We start from the raw sequence: 8,682 nt of genomic DNA, 5'->3' as shown, positions 1-8,682 counted from the left end.
TGGGCCTTACAAAAACTTTTCTAATTGTACGGTTTTCTATTAAGTGGAGGCAAGTTTTTTATATGTTTTGGAATTCCATAAATACTCAACGAAAATATCAAGTGTAACTGAAAAGTAACATTTGGTTTATATACTCTTAGGGATGTGTTCCAATATACCACTGAACATCAACTGACTATACATATTTGCTATATATATACAAAAGAGGTCCTTATTAGAATAATATTAATAACCTGATATAGTTTTCATAATACCATAGGTGCAACAAATGTTTTGTGTAGTTTTTTCTTTGTAGGAAGTCCACCATTTTTAAATAAATTAAGTGAAGAGTCATCAATAAAAACTATCCGTTCCCCAATGTTCTGACAATCAAAGGACTTAATCCTGAACAAATCGTAATCGGTCCTTTATATATTTAGTAAGAAGAACTGTTTTCTTTTCAGGTCTCTGGTCAAACCAACCCCTTATCATCGTCTTTACACTAAATTTTGGCAAGTTCAATTTAATCCAGGTTGGCTTTAATTTGAGTTGACGATAAAAATACCAAACTCCTAAATTTCATTTTTTTTTCAGAGATAATTAAATACACCCACTTTTTCTATCGTTTCTTTAGGTATTTGTTTTGTATTCCTTTTTTATTAGAAGCACTTTTACAGTGTACTGTGTCATCAGAAAAAATTTACATTCTTCTTTCAAAAAATTGATAGTGAGAAAAGTATAATTGATTTGTTTTAATTGTTAACCCAATATTTACTGGTCAGGGCTGATACTCATAACGGTAGACACAAAAAAGAAATCAATAAATAACTTCAATAAATCAATGGCGAATGCGCCGGGAATAAATTTTTCTTATTTATATTAAATGGAGATAGATTTTTATTTAATTTCGCCTTCTCAAATGTTTCACCATACTTGTATAAGATTAAATTTTATGATCAAAGTTTCAAATTTCCAAGTTGATAGAAACACACATAAACGTAAAGTAAGAAATAAGTTGAAAGTTATCAAAGTTTCTTAAGCTGTACCTACCTCTAAATAGTTTGAAACTAACACCGAAACATAAAAAATATTAACCTCCGTTACAATTTACAGGCAGAAATTGAAAATCGTTACTTTTCAATAATTAAATACGGAAATTATGGACTCGATTAAAAACATACGTGCCAAAAAATATTAACATAAAAATAAAGGCCATGGGGAGATAAGAATATCGAATCGGCCCCAGAAAGGTTCATAATTTCAGGAAATGTTGCTACTCACAAGGTACTTCGATGCTGCAACCTTCAGATCTTTATCTGTTACCGTTTCTGAATAAATCAAAAAATACTGAAAATCAGTACAAATTGTTATTCTCCGCACTTTGGGGATCAAGTGAACTGGATATGTTTTGGGGCATGATGGGAAAAAAATAAGAGATAAATCTGTTCATAAGAACCTTAAAAAAACGAGGTTAATTACTTAATTTTGATTTTAAACCATGTTACGATAACGATAAAAATATGAAACTATTTTTTTTTTTGATTTCCCCATTCAATTTTCGATGAAATTATGAGCTTCGGAAATTTTTTAAAACGGTACGTCACATTGAAAAAAAATTAATATTGATTTTTTGCACAAACATCGATTTATTTTTATGATTTAACTTTTGAAATGATAAAACACAGAACTTTAAAGTTAAATTAGTATTTTATACTAATTTTGTTCCTATTTTATTAAATTAATTAATTAGTACAGCAATCATTATTCATTTTAAAAAATTCCCGAATCTCATATTTATCATCGACAATTGAATGAGGAATTCAAAAAAAAAAATAGTTTCATATTTTTATCGTTATCGTAACAAAGTTAAAAATCAAAATTAAGAAAATAACATCGTTTTTTTAGGGTTCTTATGAACAAATATAGCTCTTATTTTTTTTTTCCTAGAAGCCACCATCATGCCCGAAAACACATCCCGTAATTAGATCAATCAGAATAACAATTTTTACTAATTTTCATCATTTTTTTATTTATTCAGAAACGATAACAGATAAAGATTTGAAACTTACAGCATCGAAGTATATTATGGGTACCAACATTTCCTGAAATTATGAACCCGATACCTTTCTGGAGAAATCTCTTAAGTTTGGCAACAATGTTATTGAGGGTGCTCAAGACATTATGTCCTATAAGGACTTAAATCATCACGTACTTTATCCTTCTTAGAACTGAGATTATGAATATGTTAGTAATTTTAAATTACTTAGTCAGATTTTACACAGTTTCTGTTGAGATTTTCAAACCTAAATTTGTTGAGGATTTGTGGTGATCTTACATAAAATATCAGTTACTTTCTTACTAATTTTTTTTGTCATATTCGTTTAAGGGTACAGCCTTTTATAAATGTACAAAAATATTCACTTAATCTTAAATTTATTTGTTTTGTTTTCCTTATATTTATTTGTAAATAAATGTGACATGAATTACACTAATTAAATTCAAATTAAAATATTTTGCCTGTTAATAAAACGTAGGAGGCTCATTTCACTAAGATTTATTGATTAATATGACATAATATGCTTACGTATTTACCTGCTTTTATTTTACTTAATGATTTATCTTACCATTTCACTAATTAAAATAAATATTATTCATTGTGAAATACACAGATTCGCATCAAACTTGTTTTTATTATCTATGAAAATTCTTTATAAAACAATGAAAACATCGTAATACTTCAGTCGTAAAATGATAAATATAGAACCCATATAAACCCTAATAAGTCCAGTAAAATTATGAATATAAAATATTTTTATGCTTCCAACGGACGTATTTTCTGAAACTGGTGCTTCGCGGTTGACCATAACCAATAATAATAAAGAGTTCCCCGGCCAAATAAACGCTTGTCCATATTTATGAGTTGTTTGCGTCTACGGTGCATATCAATAACATGTGATGACATAAAAATTCAGTAAGCTGTTACAGTGTTCATGCTATAAAACACACGCATAACCTATTCGGACATAAATAGGCGGGTTGTAGACCGACCAAATTTCCAAATAAAAGATGAGAACCATTCTCCGTTCGCGACTGTTTCAGACTCGGTCAGATTTTACATAGTTCTTCGGGGTGATTTTCCAATTTTATAAGGTTATCTAACGGAATGCATTTGGAGAAGAATGCATCCCAGTGCTTTAAAATAATTTTAAAACCTTTTACTGCATGAGTAAAATGTGGCGGAAATAAAATTTGAAGCCATTTGGGAACGTAAAATATAATCCAATTTTTGATGTCGAAAACAATCGGTTTGTCAACTTCTGTGGAACGTTTTAAATATCACGAAGTCTCACAACAAATCAACCCAACGAGAAAAGTGGTGCAAACACATATTTTAACCAGAATAATAATATAAAACTATTCCCAAATATTTGCATTCAATAGGCAATACTAGATAGTTCCATGGGTGGGTGGGTATACGGTAGTCGCGCTCCAGTTTATTTACTCGAATGGGTTGATGTATGCTATTACGTTCGTCTTCTGCAGACTGCTTCAATATTCGCCGGAACGAACGGCAACTACTGTGACCAACATGCCAGCACTAAATGTTGCACGATGTACATCCTCTTTGCCGGGGGTTGTCTTAACTTCTTTTTGCTTTCCGAGACACCGCGTGGAATATCCTTCACTGGTTTAATGTCACGGCGATGCTGCGGGAAAGTATTTATTGCCATGGTAAGCAAATGAATGTCCCTTCATTACTCTTATTCTCGTTGAGTGAGAAGCAACGCTTTCGAATGAATTCAACGCAAATATTTGTCGATATTACGTTTTTAATTATACATGTTTATTTTTTATGGCAGATATAAGGTTAAAGGACAAGAACCAACTTGTTAATTACTCTATTTGGGCTTCTCAATTATATATTTAATGAATTTTTATTATTTCTAATCCATATATTAATTACTTAAAACAAAATTAAAATTAAATAATTTAGAAAATATGTTTATTAATGTTCAGAATAAATTAATTAGAATTAATTTTCTACATTGTTTGCCAGGGCTAATTACTATTGTACGTGTATTAACACGCAAAGTATATATGTATTAATATTTCATTTTGATTTATGACAGCTATAAAAATTACGTTATTAATAAATTGATATTGTAATCTCAATTACATTTGAAGTAGTCCCAAGTTTAATTAATATTTGTATACCCATAATACGTAAGTTACTTTAATTAACATTTTGACGTTGAAACACATTAATTGAGAAATTTTTGGCGAAAAGTTCTTCAAAAATTTATAATTAATTTTCTTTTATATTAAAAGTTCATGAAAATTGAAAAGTCTACTTTGTAATGCTTTTGAAATTAATTGTCAGTAATTACCGAAGTGTGTGGTAAAATAAATACGTGATAAATAAAATTTTCAAATGACTCAAAGAGAAAGTTTTTTTATTCAATTAAATTGTAAATATGTATCTAAATTATTCTTAGATTTTTTTATAAATTAAGTGTTGTTGAAACATTATAATTTAATTTGTTGGACAAATTACACTGCTGAGCATATATGTAGACGTGGTGTAGTCTCTTATAATGTGTATTGTATATACATATACACTATTTCTCATATGTAGAGCAACAAATTAAAAAACATAATCATTTTATTAAAAGAACAATTCTTTTTAATTTAAATTAATTTTATAGTTAATAAGTATCTAAGCATTTCGCACCTCAATTTATTTACGGATATCTTTATTTACGAAGTTTTTATACAATATTTTATTTCGGACAGGGTTCATAAGTAAAGCAACCAAACCCTATATTCAATACAATTGATTTTATAATTTATTTCTATGCCCGACATCGTTCCTTAAAGCTAAAAATGCCTAGAAGTGTCCATTTAACGATACAAATTAAACAACAAATTGTAGAAAAGTTCCGAAATGGTGAAAAACAGAGTAAAATTGCAGTAGATTTAAATTTAAATAAATCAATCATTTCAAGGACGATTTCCAATTTTAATAGAAGGAATACACTGGAAGAAGTTCCCAAAAGTGGTAGAAAACGGAAGACTAATAGAGCTGTGGACAGAAAAACAAAAAAAGCTTGTTGTTTGTCACTTTTATCAGCAAATCAAAAAATAAACGAACTCAGTATATTGGTGAGTACCATAAAATGAGGACTAAAAAGAGCTGCTCTCTATAGTAGAAAACCAACAAAGAAGCTCTTCATTTCTGCAAACTATAGAGCAAAGAAACTACTATTTGCAAGAGAACATGTGAACTAGACAGATGGGCAATGGAAAATAATTTGTTTTGCGATGAAAATCGGCTCCAATTATTCAAATCTGATGGTGTTTCATAGGTGAGAGGACCAATTAATGAAAAGTATAATGCCAAGTACACTAAACCCATTGTGAAACATGGTGGAGGAGACGTTATGGTTTGGTATGTTTTTCTGGGTTTGGCATCGGCCCACTGGTTAAGTTAGACGGGATAATGGATCGTTTTATTTATCGTAACATTCTCTAGAATCATATGCTTCCATTTGACGAAGGTAACATCAGTTTAAGGTGAATCTTCCAGCACGACAACGATCCGAAACACGCGTCTAAGTTAGTTAAAGAATGGTTCACTTCTCAAAGAGTACGTGTCATGCCTTGGCCATCACAAAACCCAGACCTCAATCCAATGGAAAACCTTTGAGAAGAAATTGAAAGGAAGCTAAAAGACTGTCAAATATGAAAGAACTCGACGAAGGAGTCAAAATCACTCGAAAGAAATTTCGAACGAATATACTGAAAAACTACCAAAACCAATGAAGAAAAGGTGTTTAAAATTTATTAAAATTAATGGATATGCTACTAGATACTAAATAAAAGAAGGCTAAATGTACGTAAAGTTGTTTTATTTTAAAGTTGCTCTACTTTTGACTCTTGAATATTTTTCAAATATTAATAAATACCTAACTAAACCCACTAATGAACAATTGTATTGATGTATTGTTTTTATCAAACATACTGCATAACTGACAATAATATGGATATTTAAACGTACACTTTTATTAAGACAAATTAAAATTTCTAAAGTTGCTCTACATATGTGCAATAGCGTATATACCCACAGAAAAGCGTTTTCTCTATCTGAATCTTGAGAGAAACATCATTCACGACAGAGACAGAAGAAGTTTCCCACTACGTGTCCCCTATTATACATATCAAACATTTTTCTATGAATATAGTGGTGGCCACGTAGCGGGAGACTTCTTCTATTTCTGTCGTGTCTCTTGTCTCTCTCAAAATTCAGATATCTAGATAAAATCCAACTTTATATATTCCTTTATTTTATTATATTTAATAATTGAATCTATTAGAAGAAAGCTAATTTACATTTTAAATTAAATAAGTTAAAATATAAATTTGGTATATTTGAGTTCATTAAAGACAGTATCACTGCATCGAAGCTGCCACGATTGACTGCTACAGGGACAGAATGAAAGTAATGTTTTTTAATTTGAATATCTTTATTATAATAATGCAGTCAGTTATTTCCTTAGCCTCTAAGCAACCAGGAAATTTTAAATTCCAGGAATAAAATTTCTTTGTGAATCCGTTGATGCGAATATGTATGTGCATACGAAGCAACGATCTGATGAAAGGTTGGAATTTTCAATTTGCATGAACAGAGTGGGTGCTTGAGCCTGTCTTATGCGTACACTCGATCTAATCTATATAGTGACTGGATGCCTTTTGAACATCTCACTTCTATGTAAATATATTTAATATGTAATTGGTAAGCGAAGAATACAGTTTAAATTAGAATTTCTAAAAACGTCGCTTACTTTATGAACACTGCCTGGGTTTTCAAATATTACGTGTATATTACAATGTTCATAAAATCAGTCATATAGACGAATGATGATAGACGAATGATAAAAACAGAATATTTATTTAAATTGCTACCGTCCTAATAATTTATACCAATTATGAACACACTGTATACAAACATATCGGTAGATATTTCTTGTATTAATATAGTACCTCGTGGAAAGAAATTCCAAATTAAAATCACAGATTGTATCATTCTTTCAATACAATGAGAGAAAAATCAATATAGATAGATTGTAACGAGTATTTTACACCAATTTTCAAGATTTGGTGATGTCAAAGGAAAAAATAAAACTGGACAACCAAGAAAAACCAATAGGTTTAAGGATAAACAAATTTTATCCTACTCCAAAATAGATCCTTTCCTGAGTTCCAGCAAAATAAAATGTCTACTTGAGACTGAACTTGGAATTAATGTTTCTTCAAGAACTGTAAGAGATATAGTAATACAAGGGGGTCTTCATGCGAGGAGGCCAGACTAAAAAACCACTACTATCAGAGAAGAACAGACGAGTCAGAGTTGAGTTTACCAGGTCCCTTTTACACTGGACTTTAAATGATTGGAAACGTACGATCTGGAGTGATGAAATCAAGTTTAATCTGGTTGGTAGTGATGGGATTTTATATATAAGGCGACCTCTACATGAAAAGTTTAATCTAAAGTTTACCATACTCACTGTTAAACACGGTGACAGGTCGGTAATGGTATGGCGCTGCTTTTAGGGATTTGGAATGCGTCCTCTCCTTTGAATAGAGGGTATCATGGATCGTTTTATATATAAAAAAATATTGAGGAAGAATATGGTACCGTATTCAGATAAAAATATGCCACTAAAACTTTATTTTCAACAAGATTATGACCCGAAGCACACTTCAAAATATTTGAAGCAGTGGCTTTTAAGGGAAAAAATTAATGTTATTAACTGGCCATCTCAATATCCCCATCTAAACTTCATTTAAAACTTAAGGGAGATAGTGATGAACAAAAGAAGACACAAAGAGTACAGTTATCAGTAAGATTTATTCACAGTTCTGACAAAATATGGATCCAAATATTATTGACCGTCTCTTTTCTTCCATTTAAAAAATGTGTTTGGAAGTTATTCATAATAATGGGAATTTTATAATATATTAGTGTAGAATTAATTAAAATACTAATCACAAATTATATGTAGTAGTAAAACTTTAAATAGCTTGAGTTGCTCCACTTTTTTCCAGCCCAAAACAAATAATCATCAGTAAAATTAAACTCTTTATTTTTTTTATTGTTTAACTATGTAATTGTTAAATTTATAAAGGGAAGCTAATTTTCAATATACATTTTTTTAAATATAATAATTAGGACAAAAATTATTTGAATTTAAAAAAGTTGCTTTACTTTCGGCCAATACTGTATATGGAAGGCATATATGGACAAATAAGAAACCGGAACACAAAAGACGAGGTAAGAGCTTCTTATACTTACTTGAGTTCGAAGAAACAAAGTAAATTTGGAAATTCTCGATGTGGAATTGATGAGGTTCCCAACGCCGCTGGCTTTGTCATGGTACTACCATCCTGGATAAAAGAAAAAGTGTTATTTTGCTTTGTGAATATTTCATTTGTTGCTAATATTTATAGTGTAGTGTATGATGCAGATGACGAGACTTTTCATTCAGGATTCACCAAACCACAAGAGTACCCACTAAATCCTAACTAGATAGATAGTGCTACAAATTCTTCCACTTTTGGAGTAGGTATAAATCTTGGTTTTCCGGAAAAATAGTACTAATTGTTCTATGAACTGGTATATTTTTTAAGGCCCTGTATATTACT

At 30.2% G+C, this 8,682-nt stretch overlaps 1 long non-coding RNA gene across 1 annotated transcript in view; it reads right to left on the bottom strand.

The window, feature by feature from the left end:
• Positions 1 to 3,532: 3,532 nt before the first annotated feature.
• The window catches only part of LOC126264490 (uncharacterized), a 40,132-nt gene continuing 34,982 nt past the window's right edge, over positions 3,533 to 8,682 (bottom strand). The window contains exons 2-3 of the long non-coding RNA XR_007547187.1: positions 8,333 to 8,424; positions 3,533 to 3,686 (exon numbers count right to left, since the gene is read on the bottom strand). This is a non-coding gene — a long non-coding RNA (uncharacterized LOC126264490). The remainder of the gene's footprint in view (positions 3,687 to 8,332; positions 8,425 to 8,682) is intronic.

Source organism: Aethina tumida, chromosome 2 (assembly GCF_024364675.1).
Source record: "Aethina tumida isolate Nest 87 chromosome 2, icAetTumi1.1, whole genome shotgun sequence".
Taxonomy (NCBI): domain Eukaryota; kingdom Metazoa; phylum Arthropoda; class Insecta; order Coleoptera; family Nitidulidae; genus Aethina; species Aethina tumida.
This window is presented reverse-complemented; position numbering and strand designations above follow the sequence as displayed.